The sequence below is a fragment of the Mus musculus genome, chromosome 5, assembly GCF_000001635.26.
Source record: "Mus musculus strain C57BL/6J chromosome 5, GRCm38.p6 C57BL/6J".
Lineage (NCBI taxonomy): Eukaryota > Metazoa > Chordata > Mammalia > Rodentia > Muridae > Mus > Mus musculus.
Window position 1 is genome coordinate 95,972,431 of NC_000071.6, and position 16,258 is coordinate 95,988,688.

The following is a 16,258-nucleotide window of genomic DNA, read 5'->3' on the forward strand; positions in this document are numbered from 1 at the left end:
CTGTGTGAGCTTCCAGCTCACCAGCCCAGGGAGAATGGAGCCCAAAGCCAGGCTCCCAGAAGAGATGAATAGGGTGAAGAAAATATGTCGATGGGCCTTCAGCTGCCACTTAATTCTTTCCTCTAAGGAGACTGCCCAGTTCATCATCCACTGCCAGGTGTCAAGCTAAAAACAGATTGCTTTTTGTGCTTCCTCTAAAATTAGGTGGGGAATAATTGCCAAAAGTTCAAGTTAACAGAGACCTATTATTCAGTCATAAAATTAGCATTTCTAAAGCATTTCTGTATCAAATGGCAGGTGCTGTTCCTGGCTTCTAGTCTGAATCATCTCTCTCTCTCTCTCTTCTCTCTCTCTCTCTCTCTCTCTCTCTCTCTCTCTCACACACACACACACACACACACACACACGCTCACACACACATACACACACATTTACATACACTCACACACACAGTCAAACACACTCATACTCTCTCACACATACTCACATGTTCACACACACTCACACAGAGTCAAACACACACATATACTCTCTTACACACATACACATTCACATATGCACACACACTCACACATACACTCACACATTCATACACATTAACACACTCAGACACAGAGTCGAGCACACACACTCTCACACACTCACACATTCACACACACATACACACACACCTTTTTCCCATTTGCCTCATTTGCATGTCTGCCCTTTCTGAGTCCACAGCCTAAGCAGTAATGAGGCCAGTAAGGAGAGAGCCATGGGCTGACTGATTTCAATCAGGGAGTGGGTATTCCCTGTCCCTCAAGAACAACTGATGTCATTTGTAAAACACATGAAACTCAAGAAGAACGAAGACCAAAGTGTGGACACTTTGCCCATTCTTAGAATTGGAAACAATCACCCATGGAAGGAGTTACAGAGACAAAGTTTGGAGCTGAGACAAAAGGATAGACCATCTAGAGACTGCAATATCCAGGGATCCATCCCATAATTAGCCTCCATACGATGACACCATCGCATACACTAGCAAGCATTTGCTGCAAGGACCCTGATATAGCTCTCTCTTGTGAGACTAGGCTGGGGCCTAGCAAACACATAAGTGGATGCTCACAGTCAGCTATTGGATGGATCACAGGGCCCCCAATGGAGGAGCTAGAGAAAGTATCCAAGGAGCTAAAGAGATCTGCAACCCTGTAGGTGCAGCAACATTATGAACTAACCAGTACCCCGGAGCTCTTGACTCTAGCTGCATATGTATCAAAAGATGGCCTAGTAGGCCATCACTGGAAAGAGAGGCCCATTGGACATGCAAACTTTATGTGCCCCAGTACAGGGGAACGCCAGGGCCAAAAAGTGGGAATGGGTGGGTAGGGGAGTGGCGGGGGAGGGTACGGGGGACTTTTGAGATAGCATTGGAAATGTAATTGAGGAAAATACATAATAAAAAAAATACTAAAAAAAAAAAAAAAGATTCGCTCAAAAAACACACACACAGAGGTCAGTCCCTGCAGCCGCCACCGCCGGCCGCCCTCAGCCAGCAGCTCGGCGCCACCTCCAGTCGGCGTCTGCGGCGGGCTCGATGAGGCGGCTGACGGGGCGGCGGCGGCGGGCGGACGGACGGACGGACGGACGGGCGCTCCTCGGGGTTTGGCGGCGGCGCCTCTATGGGTCAGGCCAGCCGGGCCACCGTGCTGTGAGTGTTTCCACCACTCCAAGGAGGCAGCTTTCAGAGTTCTTGGCTAAGTCGACCTTGTGAGGAGCTGGTGATAATTTGATTCCATCTCTAGGTTTCCTGTAAGCACATCGAGAACCATGAGCAACTTTACTAAGGACGAGTTTGACTGCCACATCCTTGATGAAGGCTTTACTGCTAAGGACATTCTGGAACAAAAAAATCAATGAAGTCTCTTCCTCTGACGATAAGGATGCGTTCTATGTTGCGGACCTCGGAGACATTCTAAAGAAGCATCTGAGGTGGCTAAAAGCTCTTCCCCGCGTTACTCCCGTTTACGCAGTCAAGTGTAACGATAGCAGAGCCATAGTGAGCACCCTAGCTGCCTTTGGGATAGGATTTGACTGTGCAAGCAAGACTGAAATACAGTTGGTACAGGGGCCTGGGGTGCCTCCAGAGACGATTATCTATGCAAATCCTTGTAAACAAGTCTCTCAAATCAAGTATGCTGCCAGTAGCGGAGTCCAGATGATGACTTTTGACAGTGAAATTGAACTGATGAAAGTCGCCAGAGCACATCCAAAGGCAAAGTTGGTTCTGCGGATTGCCACTGATGATTCCAAAGCTGTCTGTCGCCTCAGTGTTAAGTTTGGTGCCACACTCAAAACCAGCAGGCTTCTCTTGGAACGGGCAAAAGAGCTAAATATTGACGTCATTGGTGTGAGCTTCCATGTGGGCAGTGGATGTACTGATCCTGAGACCTTCGTGCAGGCAGTGTCGGATGCCCGCTGTGTGTTTGACATGGCAACAGAAGTTGGTTTCAGCATGCATCTGCTTGATATTGGTGGTGGCTTTCCTGGATCTGAAGATACAAAGCTTAAATTTGAAGAGATCACCAGTGTAATCAAACCAGCTCTGGACAAGTACTTCCCATCAGACTCTGGAGTGAGAATCATAGCCGAGCCAGGCAGCTTTCACGCTTGCAGTCAACATCATTGCCAAAAAAAAAAAAAAAAAAAAAAAAACGTGTGAAAGGAGCAGCCGAGTTCTGACGATGATGATGAGTCAAATGAGCAAACCTTCATGTATTATGTGAATGATGGAGTGTACGGATCATTTAACTGCATTCTTTATGACCATGCCCATGTGAAGGCCCTGCTGCAGAAGAGACCCAAGCCAGATGAGAAGTATTACTCATCCAGCATCTGGGGACCAACATGTGATGGCCTTGATCGGATCCTGGAGCGCTGTAACCTGCCTGAAATGCATGTGGGTGATTGGATGCTGTTTGAGAACATGGGTGCATACACCGTTGCTGCTGCTTCTACTTTCAATGGGTTCCAGAGGCCAAACATCTACTATGTAATGTCACGGCCAATGTGGCAACTCATGAAACAGATCCAGAGCCATGGCTTCCCGCCGGAGGTGGAGGAGCAGGATGATGGCACGCTGCCCATGTCTTGTGCCCAGGAGAGCGGGATGGACCGTCACCCTGCAGCCTGTGCTTCTGCTAGGATCAATGTGTAGATGCCATTCTTGTAGCTCTTGCCTGCAAGTTTAGCTTGAATTAAGGCATTTGGGGGGACCATTTAACTTACTGCTAGTTTGGGATGTCTTTGTGAGAGTAGGGTTGGCACCAATGCAGTATGGAAGGCTAGGAGATGGGGGGTCACACTTACTGTGTTCCTATGGAAACTTTGAATATTTGTATTACATGGATTTTTATTCACTTTTCAGACATGATACTAACGTGTGCCCCTCAGCTGCTGAGCAAGCGTTTGTAGCTTGTACATTGGCAGAATGGGCCAGAAGCTTATGTTGTGACCCATTGTGAAAATAAAGTATCTTGAAATAACTGGGAAAAAAAAAAAAACACACACACACACAAAAAAGAACAACTGATGTCTCTAGTAAGAAACTGTCATATTAACAAAAACATCATTTATTTTGCTCAACATCTTTATCCTTTATAGAGTCCCTAGCTAGAATCAACTCCAGAAATTCCATTTACCAAATGTACAGCCCACCCTTTCTGTTCGTTTCTTTCTTAACCTCGGCACTTTCTCCCACTTCCATAACCTTACATCCATGGAAGTTAATGGAACTGAAGCCACTTGATTGCAGTAAGAGTGTGCACCAGGGTGAACAGGATTCACTTTGCCACAATTAACCTCACAGCCTGGATTCAAATCCTTGGATTTGTATGTGTGTTTATTTGATTGTGGATTTGAGGTTTTGGTTTGGTTTTCCCTGTTTGTGAAGGCAAAGCAACACTTATAATTTACGTGTTTACTCCCTGTTAGCCTACTATTGCTGTCAGATTGATGAAACAAATGTTCCCTGCCTCTAATTAATTCTTAGACAGACTGAAGAGTGTGCCACCCACTAAGAGTGGGCAGTCCCCTGTCAGCTCACTGAGTCTGCACCATCCATCTTCCATTGCTGTAGGGCCCTGTGACAGACAGGGCAGGGGGCTGACTTTCTATGTAAGCCTGTGACTTCTGGAAATTCTGGCCAGTTCCAAACACTACTGATTGACAGGGACCTTGAATATCCCTCTGAGGCCTTAGGAAAGCTAAAGTTCAAAGGGAGATTAAAATTGAGGAAGTCCCCAGCTCTCTCTTGGCCTGCTCCATTGTCTACTTGCCATGGTTTCGCACCCTGGAGTGTCTTGCAAACCCAACTGCAGCCTCAGGCTTGGCTTTGACCCTTAGAATCACCCCTCCACTTCAAAGTGAAGAAATTATGTAACTTTGGGGAAAACTCAGCCAAGATCTGAGGTTGTTTTTTCAGGCAATACTTTAGTCATTGCAAATCAACAACAATGAAGACATGTCCTGTAAGCTGGGGACACGCTGTACAATCTTAGTAGTTGGCTAGTAGCATTCATCTACCCTTCAGTGAAACACTTCTTCCAACAAGGTCACACCACCTTGTCCTTCCCAAAGAAGGCATCAATTATGCAAACATACGAGCTTATGGGTGCCATTTTCACCCAAAGCATCACCCTTGCTGTCTTCTAACTATGGAGAAGAGATGCGACAGCTCCTAGGGCTATGTGATAGGAAGGCAGTGATCTCAGCACTCGGGAGGCTGAAGCAGGAACATTGTGAGCTTGATCAGCCTCAGCTACCTAGTGAAAATGCAAAGCAAACAAAAAGTGTCTCATAATAGTCGCTAAGGAAGTCGTGGCACTTTGCATAGACAAACTCTCGCCAAGAAAGAGTAGATGTGGACCTACCGCTAAGTGAGAAGGCTTAGGAAGGACTTAGAAGGACCAGGAATCCACTTCCCATCTATCTACCCCTTTGCCTTCTCACTACTATTGGAACCCAGACCACCACATAGCCACAAGGTTTACAAAGAAACTTTTACAGAATAAGGTAAACTTTAAAAGCCCTGATCGTCAAGGCTCACATGAGCTCAAGCTTCAGGAAATAGTTCTAGGCCTATTTAAATCTCATTGTTCTGTTGTATTGGGAGAGTCTCACACACACTCAGTCCCTTCTATTCCCAGAATAGATTCAGACCATTCCATGGAAGCTCTAAGAAGCTGGGTGCTTGATGAGTAAACAAACTCTTTCCAGGACAGGCTGATGAGCATGGAGTGATTGATGCTAGGAACCAATGGAGAAGGCCCAGGAAGTGCCAAGTTCTCACTCGAGCATTGAGAAGTTGATTGTTTGTCCAGCTTTTTTCTTGATACAGACTGGGTTGAAGCTTGACTGTCAATAGTAGCAGTTGTGTGTGGGAAAATTCTTTCTGGACAAACAAGGACTTTTGAGTTTTGACCCCTCTTTGCCCCATTCCAGGGTGGAAAGTATCTGGGAGTTGTTATGATGGCAACATTCCCATATGCCTCACCTTCTCCATTCCCAAAATTGGTGAGATAGGAGTCAGACCATTGAGACCCCCAGAAATAGGGTGCTGTATGTGTAGTCCAATCTCTCACCTCAGGGAGAAACTGGGTACTGAGCATTCTTTCCCAAATGTGTGGGCAGTGTCTGGGGTGAATTCCACCTTTACATGCCTCTGCTATTCTTAGCCATTCTATAGTTCTCACTTCCCTGATGCATAGGTGTCTCTAAGGTAGATGACCCATGGATTGGGACATTAGATGCATGTGCAGGAGGAAAGGGAGTCTGTGACCTCCTCCTATTCTGTCGGCTGCAGGTATCACTCTCCACATTTCTAAGCACAATAGAAATTCTAGATCTGCTGTGGCCTACAGTGAAAATGGGGATCAAAAGTTCACAAAAGTAGACAAGCTAGAATAGAAAATTGCATACAGAAAAATCCATCACACAAGTGCATTTAATGAGAAGGTCCTGAGGATATTCAATTTGAAAAAAAAAAAAGTCATGGGATGCTGCTGAGAGAGCCTCTCACATCAGTGAATTTCTCTCCTCTGTAGGTCAGAACACTCCACAGGAGAGTTCATTACAGATCTGTGCTCCTTGGCAAGAGGTGGTCTGATACATTCCAGAAATAATGGCAATGAGGTAGCAGAATGAACCACCAAAAGAAAGGCAAGCGTGATGAGCAGTCAGATCAGCATGGTACCCAGGCAAGGGAGCTGAATCTCAGGGTGGTTAAGAGAACACATCATCCTAATGATGGGCTAGATGGGCCACCAGCAGAGTGGTCTGTTGGCCACCAGCAGAGGTATTAATCAACAGACACAATGCCTTTGTTACTTTTCTACTGCTATGACAAAGCAGCATAATCAAGGTAACTTACAGAAGAGAGAATTTGATGAGGGTTTTACAGTTTCAAAGGGTGAGTCCATGAATATCATGGTGGGAAGCATGATACCAGGCAGGTAAGCAGGCAGCTCTGGCACTGATGCAGTAGCTGAGAGTTTGCATCCTGATCTGTGGATTGTTGATAAATAGATAATAGATAGATAGATAGATAGATAGATAGATAGATAGATAGATAGATAGATAGATAGATAGGGCTTGGTGTGGGTTTTTGAAACCTCAGGGCCCACCCCCAGTAACACACTTCCTCTAACAAAGGCACACCTCCCAATTCTTCCCAAAACAGTTCCACCAACTAAGGACCAAGCTTTCAAATATATGAGCCTAAGGGACCATTCTGATTCAAGCCACCACATTCCACTCCCTGGCCCCCACAGGCATGTAGCTATACAATAATGCCAAATGCATTAATTAATCTATCTTCAAAAGTCTCCATAGTCTTTCACAGTCTCAAGACTGCTTGAAAGTCGAAAGTCTCTTCTGAAACTCAAGAAGAGTTCTTAACTGAACCCACTATGAAATAAAAAAGCAATTTACATATTTCTAAAACACAGTGGCAGAGAAATAAATAAAACCATTCCAAAAGCGAGGAAAGGAGGCATGGTAAGAAAATATAGGACCAAAACAAGACTGCAACCCAGCTGAAAACTCTGTGGGCTTGCTCAGAGACTAGGCTGGACATGGGTCAGGGTTTTCCCACTGCAGAGCATTTTTGTACAACTTTCAAACCCATCCATCTCTGGCCCCCACAGTCCCCACATGCCTACAGCATTATACCCTCTGGAGATTTTAGCATCTTCTGCTCTGTATATATGCTGAGGAAGTTCCCAAAGACAGAGTACATAATGTGATAAAAAAGATGCAAGAATTCACAGCTTCCATAGGGACTGTCCCCAAAGTGGGATATAGTCATCAAGAGAAAAATTGGCACTATCTGTAAGGAGAAAAATGGGATTGGATTTCAATTCTGCTTTTTAACTGCATTACGGTCTGGTCTACCTTATATTATCAAAACTCTTCGTGTCTCACTGCCCTTACCTACAAAACAGTGGCAATAGTCTCTGATTCCTAGAGCTTTCAAGGGGCATCAAGAAAAATGGAAACACCCGGAAAATTCTTGGCACACTGTGTTCCTCGGGAAATGTTCATTATTCTTTACTTAGAAAAATTTCTTTTGGGAATGAATGAATTATCCTCAAAAAGACTGGCGATATTGCAGGCGTCCAAACGTAGTTTAAAATGTCCCCAATTTTACCTTTAGGAATTGAATTCATGTTGTGAGTTTTCATTTCCAGGGAACTGAAGAGAAGAATTCTGGAAGCTTCCAATGGGCCCTGTTTAAATCTAGTTACTGTGTCTTAACATTTCCAATCCTTGTAGTGGGTACCTACCTCCCCAAACCCCGAAACTCTCATCTCTAGATGTATTTTTGAAGATAAGTTAGGAGAAATCCCTTCAGTGATTTGAAGATTGAAAGCAAAGTCTAACCAAGTGAAGCCTCGGAGAATCAGAGCACACACTGCTTGAGTAGAGGAGCCAGTTTCTGTCCCCACACCCACATAGGGTGGCCTGTACCCTCTCCTTCAGGAGGGGATGATACCTCTGGACCCTGTGGGAACCTGCACACTTGTGCACCTTCCCACCCACAGACAACTATAAATGCATATAGTTAAATCCAATAATAAAGGTTATATGGAGGGTATGCATAGGTTCATTGGTGTTTGTGCTTGTTCATTTGTTTACGTGTCTTCACTAGACTCTGGAGTGAAGGGCTCCTTTTCACTCCCATGTCCCCATGATTGCCCTGCTCTGTCTTTCTGACCTGCCTCATTCTGACGATGATAAACAATGCCATTTTCCCATCTAAGCAACTGCTCCTGTAACTTTTGTTTAACTTAGATCACACATACTAACTTAAGGAACCTTTGAGGCACTCCTGTGAAGTATACAAGACCAGTGTTATGAGCCATTTACAGAGGGCCTGCCAATGGAAGAAATGGAGTAAGAACTGAGAAATCATTGAAAATGTCTACCCATGATTCTAAAAACTCACCAGATATCTGAATCCCCTTCTATCCTAAATTTCCTGTTAACCTCTAGTGGAACACCTCCAATGTTAGGAACCCCATATATGAAGGACACTGAAGCCCCAACTCAGGGCAATACTTCAGATGTGTAAGTCAAAGTTCTCCAGAGAAATAACACCAAATATGTATGTGTTATATGTGTGTATATATACAGACAGAAAGATTATTGCCTACAGTAAGAACTAAATATACACACACACACATATATATGTATATATATATGTATATATATATATGTATATATATGTATATATATATATATATATATATATAGAGAGAGAGAGAGAGAGAGAGAGAAACAGACAGACAGACATTGATGAGAAACTGAATCACATGATATAGAATTGGGGAAAATCTGCAATCTGTTATTTGCAAATTAGAAACATGGGAAAGCCAGTGGTGGGGTCTCACTGTGTAAACCAGGCTCACTTAGAACTCATAGGGAGCCACCTGCTGTTGCCTCCCCAGTGCTGGAATTAAAGGCACACGTCCCTAAGGCATTGTCAAACTAATGTCTTGGTTTTAAAACAGAACAGTAAACTCCCTACACACTAGCTCAAAATACTTTAAAAAAAAAAAACATTCCTTCCACCAGGAGTGTCACCTCAAGGCTGTGTACAGGACTGCTAAAACTCATCGGGAGCTGCTGGTAAGGGAGGTTAGAAGCTTCCCTCTTGGACCCACAGTGTTAACAGCACAAGATGAAAGCCTGCTATCTTTGACTGTATTTTGTGTCTGTTTGTCTCCCTTGCTTTGGCTGTAAGCACAGAGGTAAATCATTGTCCTAACTCTACAGTCACCTTAGATTCTGGAATGAACAAAACCTCACAAAACCAGTGCCAAGCCTAGCTTTCTAAGGCCAAGGAAGCTCAGAGTTTTGCCCCTAAAACATTTGCCAAGAACATTGTCAATGTGCTGTGCACCCAAGTCCTTCCTTCTTTGGGAGAGAGACGTGTGACTGCTGGTTCTATAAGCGAACACACTCAGTTATAGTACCAAGTTATTCAACTAAACACGAGTCTAAGGGAAGGTGTTCGGTCTGGGAACTTTTCAAGAGACAAACAAACACCCACTCCCTGCAGACAGAGCACCATCAGCAGCCCAGAGAAACGCTCCACTCAAATCTAGCATGGATAACCAGTGAGATTGGATAGGATTACTTCCTGAAGTGTAGGTGAGGAGTTACTTATAAGGAACATGAGCAACTTATGGTGGTTACACTGCTGAAGAAAAATATCTCCTCTAGAACTGTTTATATATCCTTGTAGCCATCAAGGATGGGAAGGGTTTTGCAATCCCCTACCTTCTACCATGATTTGAAATAAATGAGCCCAATCCAGTCTCTTTTGGATCTTCACAGCTGCTGACAATTCAAGAGAGTGATGGTTATGTCACGATGAGAGGAGGAAATTCACAGGTGTGTTTAACATTACAATCAGCAGCATGGAAGTAAGGACTTTGTTTTTAATAGTCAGGATGGCCTTCACTTGAATCTAATCAATACTGATGGGCAATGCTCAGGTTTTTTTCCCCAAGGAAATTCTGCTTGTAGACAACTAGACACAGCTCCTGCCTGAGGGATTCCAGCCAGCCAGCTTGCCTACCGATTCCAGACCTCTCACCCCTACAGCCTCCCTTTCCATAGGTTCTGTCTCCATGAACTCAAGCAGCCGCAGACGTGGGATATTATGTTTATTTCATATGTACTGAAACAATAGAAGCATTTTTCCATTGTTATTCCTTACGCAGCACAGTGGGATGACTACTCGGACAGCATTTATATTGCATTAGGAAACGCAGATAATCCAGACACGGCCTAAAGTACGGTGAAGACACACACAAGTGATATGCCAACGCTACCATTTAACATAACAGACTTTGGTGTCCACTGGTTTGAGGGAGGTCACAAAACCAATCCTCTAGCAGCATGGAACAGTTGTATTCTCATTCTCTCTCGTTCTCTCTCTCTCTCTCTCTCTCTCTCTCTCTCTCTCTCTCTCTCTCTGATATCTTGGTACTTATGTGTGTGTGGAAGCTTATATAGAAATCTGAGCCTTAGACTCTGGCTACCCAAAGGCAGAACGTGCAGGTTCCTTTCCTGCCATCACCTTCCTTAGGAGCATAACTGCATCAGCTTAGAATTCTGTGTGCCAGACCATGTGCTTCTAAAATGGCATCCGGGATGATGTGGACACCCTCAGTAGCACCGCCAACACCACCGGAAGCACTTCGAAGCACAACACTAGAATTCTGTAGTCCTTGGAGCCTGAGAAGTTGAGCTTTCATATCCACTCCACCTAAAAGACCTAATTATCTTCACATAGACTGCCAAGCTAACCCTGCTCACACCTTCTGGAAAGCAAGGTTTCAGGGTAGCCTTTCATTCCTATCTCCTGCTGGCTCAAAGATGCAGGTGTGTCTGTTGGATATGGGGAATTCTCAAAAGTATGAGCACTAAAAAGAGAGAGTTCTTCCATAAGTCAAATGTTTTGTTACATATATACTAATTTGCCCTCTTGTTACTTAATTACAAACTCTGTCTATCTGCATTGTCCTTTTGAGTCTTATTCCTGTGGCCAAATTGAATTCTGCCCCACACTGCCCTTAAAATGCCCAGTTGGTTGCAGAAAAACAATTGCTTGCTTGTTTGTTGATTTGTTTCTTTTTGTTATACCAGCACTAGACAAGGCCGAGGAAGCCAGAAAAGAGCTTAGAGTCTTAGAAGCGAAAGACTATAGACAGGGCTCAGCCCCTTCTTTACAGCAAATTCCCCAGCTTGCCTGGGGGGAATATTAGATTTAGATTAGAAAGAAAGTGTTTGGTTCAGTCTATTAAAAATTTCAATTATCTAAAAATTAAAATGACAAAATAAAATTTAAAAAAAAAGAACAGGAAAATCCTATTTTCCAAAAATTTGTCCAAGTTTTTAGATGTGTAACTATTAAAGATGAGAGCTGTTTCTTGCTCATCTCTGAGGGCTGTTTGCATCTCACAGAGGACAAAGGTCATGTGAAAGTAAGCGGTGACTCAAGCCAGGGAGGTAGCAGGGCCAGACAGACTGGGGTGGAAGGAAGACAGGAGTGAAGTGGAAACCCAGGGTATCTATTTACCTTCCTTTAATTTTCCTAGTTCATATTTCTTGAGTTAGATGGTAAGAGTTAAGATTGCTATCACAGACCCGGTGTTTGAGGTTGAGAAAGAGGTTTATTCTGATTGTTTTGCTTGTCTGGGTGAGGTTAAAGCAGAAAGACATTTAAAATGCTATGGCAGTGAACTCACAGAGGCACAAAGGTTAAAGACAGACATGGCTCAAGTTTCCAAATGGGAGCTGGGGGGGCTCGCAGGCATGAGGATGGTGTTGGACAGGATGGGGGAGGACAGTTGTTCCACTTCAAGGAAATTACAATGGAGGAAAGAAGGCCTTTAAAGCCTCCAGGAAAGGGATGGATCTCGAAGTGAAAAGTGAGATAGGCCCTAGATAGCAACTGTGATTTTGTCGTTAGAAACAATACAGTAGAACATTAAAACCAACCTATCTTCACCTTGATGCTGTCAGGTACACGAGCTCTCTGAAAATATTTGAGAACCTAACAGATGAATGAACTTCAGCACCCTTCATTTCCCTAGTAGTTAGTCATGTTTTTAGTAAAATTACTGAAAAGATTTTAAAAATTCCAAATGATCGCTTTCAGCCAGCTTTTGGGGTCACCTTTGAATAAATCATTTCACAGTTACTATGGGGTAGTTAGGAAATCCCCTACTCAAATGTAAACAGAACATTTTCTATAATTTACTTTTCCTACTTTCTTAAAGCTCAGCCAGCTAGACCCAAAGCTTATTTTATATTTGGTGTAAAAATTAGTGACTCTCTGCTCCTAACACAGAAAGAGGCTCTTTTGTGTTTATCGTCTCTACCCCGACTGAGCCTTGAACACTGTGTGTGTGTGTGTGTGTGCGTGTGTGTGTGTGTGTGTGTGTGTGTACCTTCTGAAGGTAGTAATATTGCTATAAAACACAGGAGATTAAAGTAACAAATTCCCATTAAAAAAATCACCAGATTCAACAAATGCTACCGCTTACTTATGCTTATTTCTAATCTTATTTTGTTGTTTTGACAAAAAGGCACAAAAGACGAGCAGTGAAGTTTGTTTCCTTGGGGGAGTAAAGAAAACTTAAAGCAACAGCAGAGGGAGAGGATGCTTAGTGGAGCACGGGTCCTAGAAGGTGATTGTGTGCTCCTGGCAGCTTGGAGAGAGAAATAATGACATGGCATAGACAGGAAATGGAATGACAGAGTACAGAGTCTGTGAAGAAAAGAAAGATGGCCTCCGTTTTCCAGCAGGAAGGAGGAAGAAGGGTGCAGCAGAATGTTATTTTTCTTACCATTTTTCTTTTGTTTCTGTGAGACAGAAAATCATTTAAACCTCTCCACTTGTCAAGCTTAAATAGTAAGACAGTGTGCATGGGCAGGAGTTTGGAGAAAATGAAGGATTGCTAGAAGAACACATGTAGTAGGCAGAAAGAACTCCACGGCCAGGCATGACAGTGCACACTGGTAATCCCGCTCTGTTGAAGGCAGAGGCAGGAAGACCAAACATTTTAGACCAGCCTAACCTATACAGCAAGACCATGTCCAGAAAAGGGAGGCAGGGTAGTGAAGACCTTTAATATCTTTGGTATATACTTAGCCAATTGCTTCCTCTGAGACTTCAGTCAATCTTCTCGAATTTCGTTTGCTCAGACTCTTCTGGAAAAAACAGAATACGAGTGAGATGTTTCTAGGGTGGATTCGGGGTCTGACTCATAAGGCCAACCCTTCTGTTGACACATCTCCTGGAACAACTGCCTCCAGCAGTTCTTTGAATTCTCAGATCAGTTTCTCAATATGAGTTGGGACACAGATCTCAGGTTTTTGGGTTTGTTTTTTTTTGTTGTTGTTGTTTTTTTGTTTTTTGTTTTTTGTTTTTTTAATGAGTTTTGCCAGCACTAACTTCATTGTTCATAGCAAGTTTGGGGAAATGATGGCAATCTGCCTGCCCAAAGTGTCTGTGTTTTATGCTATGCAAAAATACCACGAAGTAATCAATCCTCGCCACTGAAAAGAATTTGTGTCCACCTATCACTCAAACGTTCACCCAGTACTAGGGGTCAAATAGCAAACTCTATGGATGACACTGATGGGTTAATTTATCTGCTGATTTAGTAGCACAGTGCTGTTTTCTTGTTCTATTCTAACAGGCTATCTATGTCACTGTCAGCATAATAGTGGTTGTGTACTCTAGAGAGAGGCAGCTCAGAACAGCACTTTATCCCTCAAGCTCCTCCAGCAGTGACAATAAAAAATACAGCCTTGCTTGCCCATTTCCCAGCTACCTCATGGCTAGCTGGAGCTTGCCCTCTGGGTGGTTTCTTAAGAATGCCTGAAGAAGTGGCTCTGTGGTTAAGAGTACTTTTCCACGGGACCCAAGTTCAGTTTTCAGCACCCATGTCAGATGTTGACAACTGCCTATAACAGCAGCTCCGGGAGATACAACACTCTTTGTCTGGCCTCCTAGGAAACTCATAAACATGGTTGTTTTCAAGAAGGGCCCTTAGGAACACTAATACCTGAGTTCTTGCATGCTGAAAATGCCCTTTTACCTTTATTCTTTCTTTACTGGTGTTTTGCTTGGATCGTCCCCAGCAGAAACTAGCAGTCATGGGTTCTCTAGTCGTGCTTCATGTTCTTTCTCACTTTGAAGAAAACAGCGTGGCAGCTATTCATGACAACAGTTATAATCCTGGAAAGGCTTTGGCAATCTTTAATTATCATTCAATGTGATTATTCTCTTACACCCTTCGTATGTATGCCTCTGGGAAAAAGCAGTGTCTCTTCCGAGAACTGATGATTCAAACAAGAACAAACTGGTCTTGGATGAGACGAAGCTGTAAATTATATTTCAAAATCTTTTGTCTAATTGTTTGAGGGACAAAACATAACAAGTTGTCCTGTGGATCTTGAGGCTTGACAATTGCATGTTGGCTAATAGTCTGCACTAATTATTAAATATACTCCAATTTGTCAATGGGTGTGGACTCCAGACCACTGTGGAGAGTGAGCATCAGATGTCCTCACCATTCCATGAGACATTTGTATAACATCATGAGGTTGTATCCCTTGACTATAGCAATACAGCCCCCTAATGAAGCAGAAGAGACTTCTTTATATTTCAACAGCAGATATGCAAGCTGTTAGTACTGTTGATTCAAGATAAGGCTCTTTGCTGACTTCAAACAAGCTTTGATCTGGGTCTTAGGTTCTCCCTATCCCAAGAAATATTTCATTCTCTATCCACTCTTCTCATTAGAAATTAAAAAAACTTCAAGTGCCTGATAAAAAATACCCATGGTAGGAGTTACAGAGTTACAGACAAAGTTTGGTGCTGAGATGAAAGGATGGACCACCCAGAGACTGCCCCAACCAGGGATCCATCCCATAATCATCCACCAAATGCAGACACTATAGCATATGGCAGCAAGATTTTGCTGAAAGAATCCTGATATAGCTATCTGTTGTGAGGCTATGCCAGTGCCTGGCAAATACAGAAGTGGATGCTCACAGTCATCTATTGGATGAAACACAGGGCCCCCAATGGAAAAGCTAGAGAAAGTACCCGAGGAGCTGAAGGGGTCTGCAACCCTATTGGAGGAACAACAATGTGAACTAACCAGTACCCCCAGAGCTCATGTCTCTAACTGCATATGTAGCAGAAGATGGCCTAGTTGGCCATCATTGGGAAGAGAGGCCCCTTGGTCTTGCAAACTTTATATGCTCTAGTACAGGGGAATACCAGGGCTAAGAAGTGGGAGTGGGTGAGTAGGGGAGCAGGACGCGGGGAGTGTATAGGTGGTAGGGGGAGGGTTTAGGGGACTTTCAGAATAGCATTTGAAATGTAAATGAAGAAAATACCTAATAAAAAAATTGGAAAGAGTTAAAAAAAAAAAACAGCTGGGATCATGGGCTCTAAGATTTAGGACAAGCAGTAAAATCATCTAACTGAATTCCTTAATGTCACAGATGAAGAAAGAGTGATCCACATTGATCAATAGTCTGGCCCAAGTCTCATGCTTCCTTCTGCAATATTCAATATGTCACCTGTTCCTAATATTCATATAACACACACTGCAGAAGATACACAAGTCCAGTCCTGGAGCTTTTCACAAAATCTAATTTTCTATGAAAACTGGACAAATAGTCAAAATTAGATACAAATGAAATAATGTCCTAATTTAGCAATCTTGTCTTTATGGAGCTTAGTCTACTTCAGTCTTTGACTCAACCCTTCACACTATTCTGATAGGTTTAGAGACTGAGGATATCAGGATTTTAGCTCTGAGACACAAAATGGCAAGCTGCCTAATTTCTCCATCCTTTCGGTCTAATTTCTCCTACTTAAGAAGTTATAAGAGTCTGTAATTTCACTCAGGCTTGAACAGCCAAACTTTTGACAGTGTAACATGGTGCTCTGGTCTACAAATTCACCGATACCCTAGGACTGGGCATGTCCCATAGGCCCCAGGTTGGCGTGACTAGAGAAACTCTCTCTAATATGCTCATCACAGACTAAATGGAGCTGAGGAACCAAGACTTTCTAGTGTCTTCTTCATTCTTTTGTCTATTAACACTTTGCCTTACAAAAATGTCACCAAGAGAGAAGGTCCACAAAGCATAGTAGAAAAATTGTGAAAACTGGGCTAGA

General features: G+C 43.3%; 1 pseudogene; it reads left to right on the forward strand.

Annotated features, from left to right (window-relative positions):
* Nucleotides 1,612-3,393, forward strand: Gm7993 (predicted gene 7993; annotated as a pseudogene).
* Nucleotides 3,394-16,258: the final 12,865 nt, after the last annotated feature.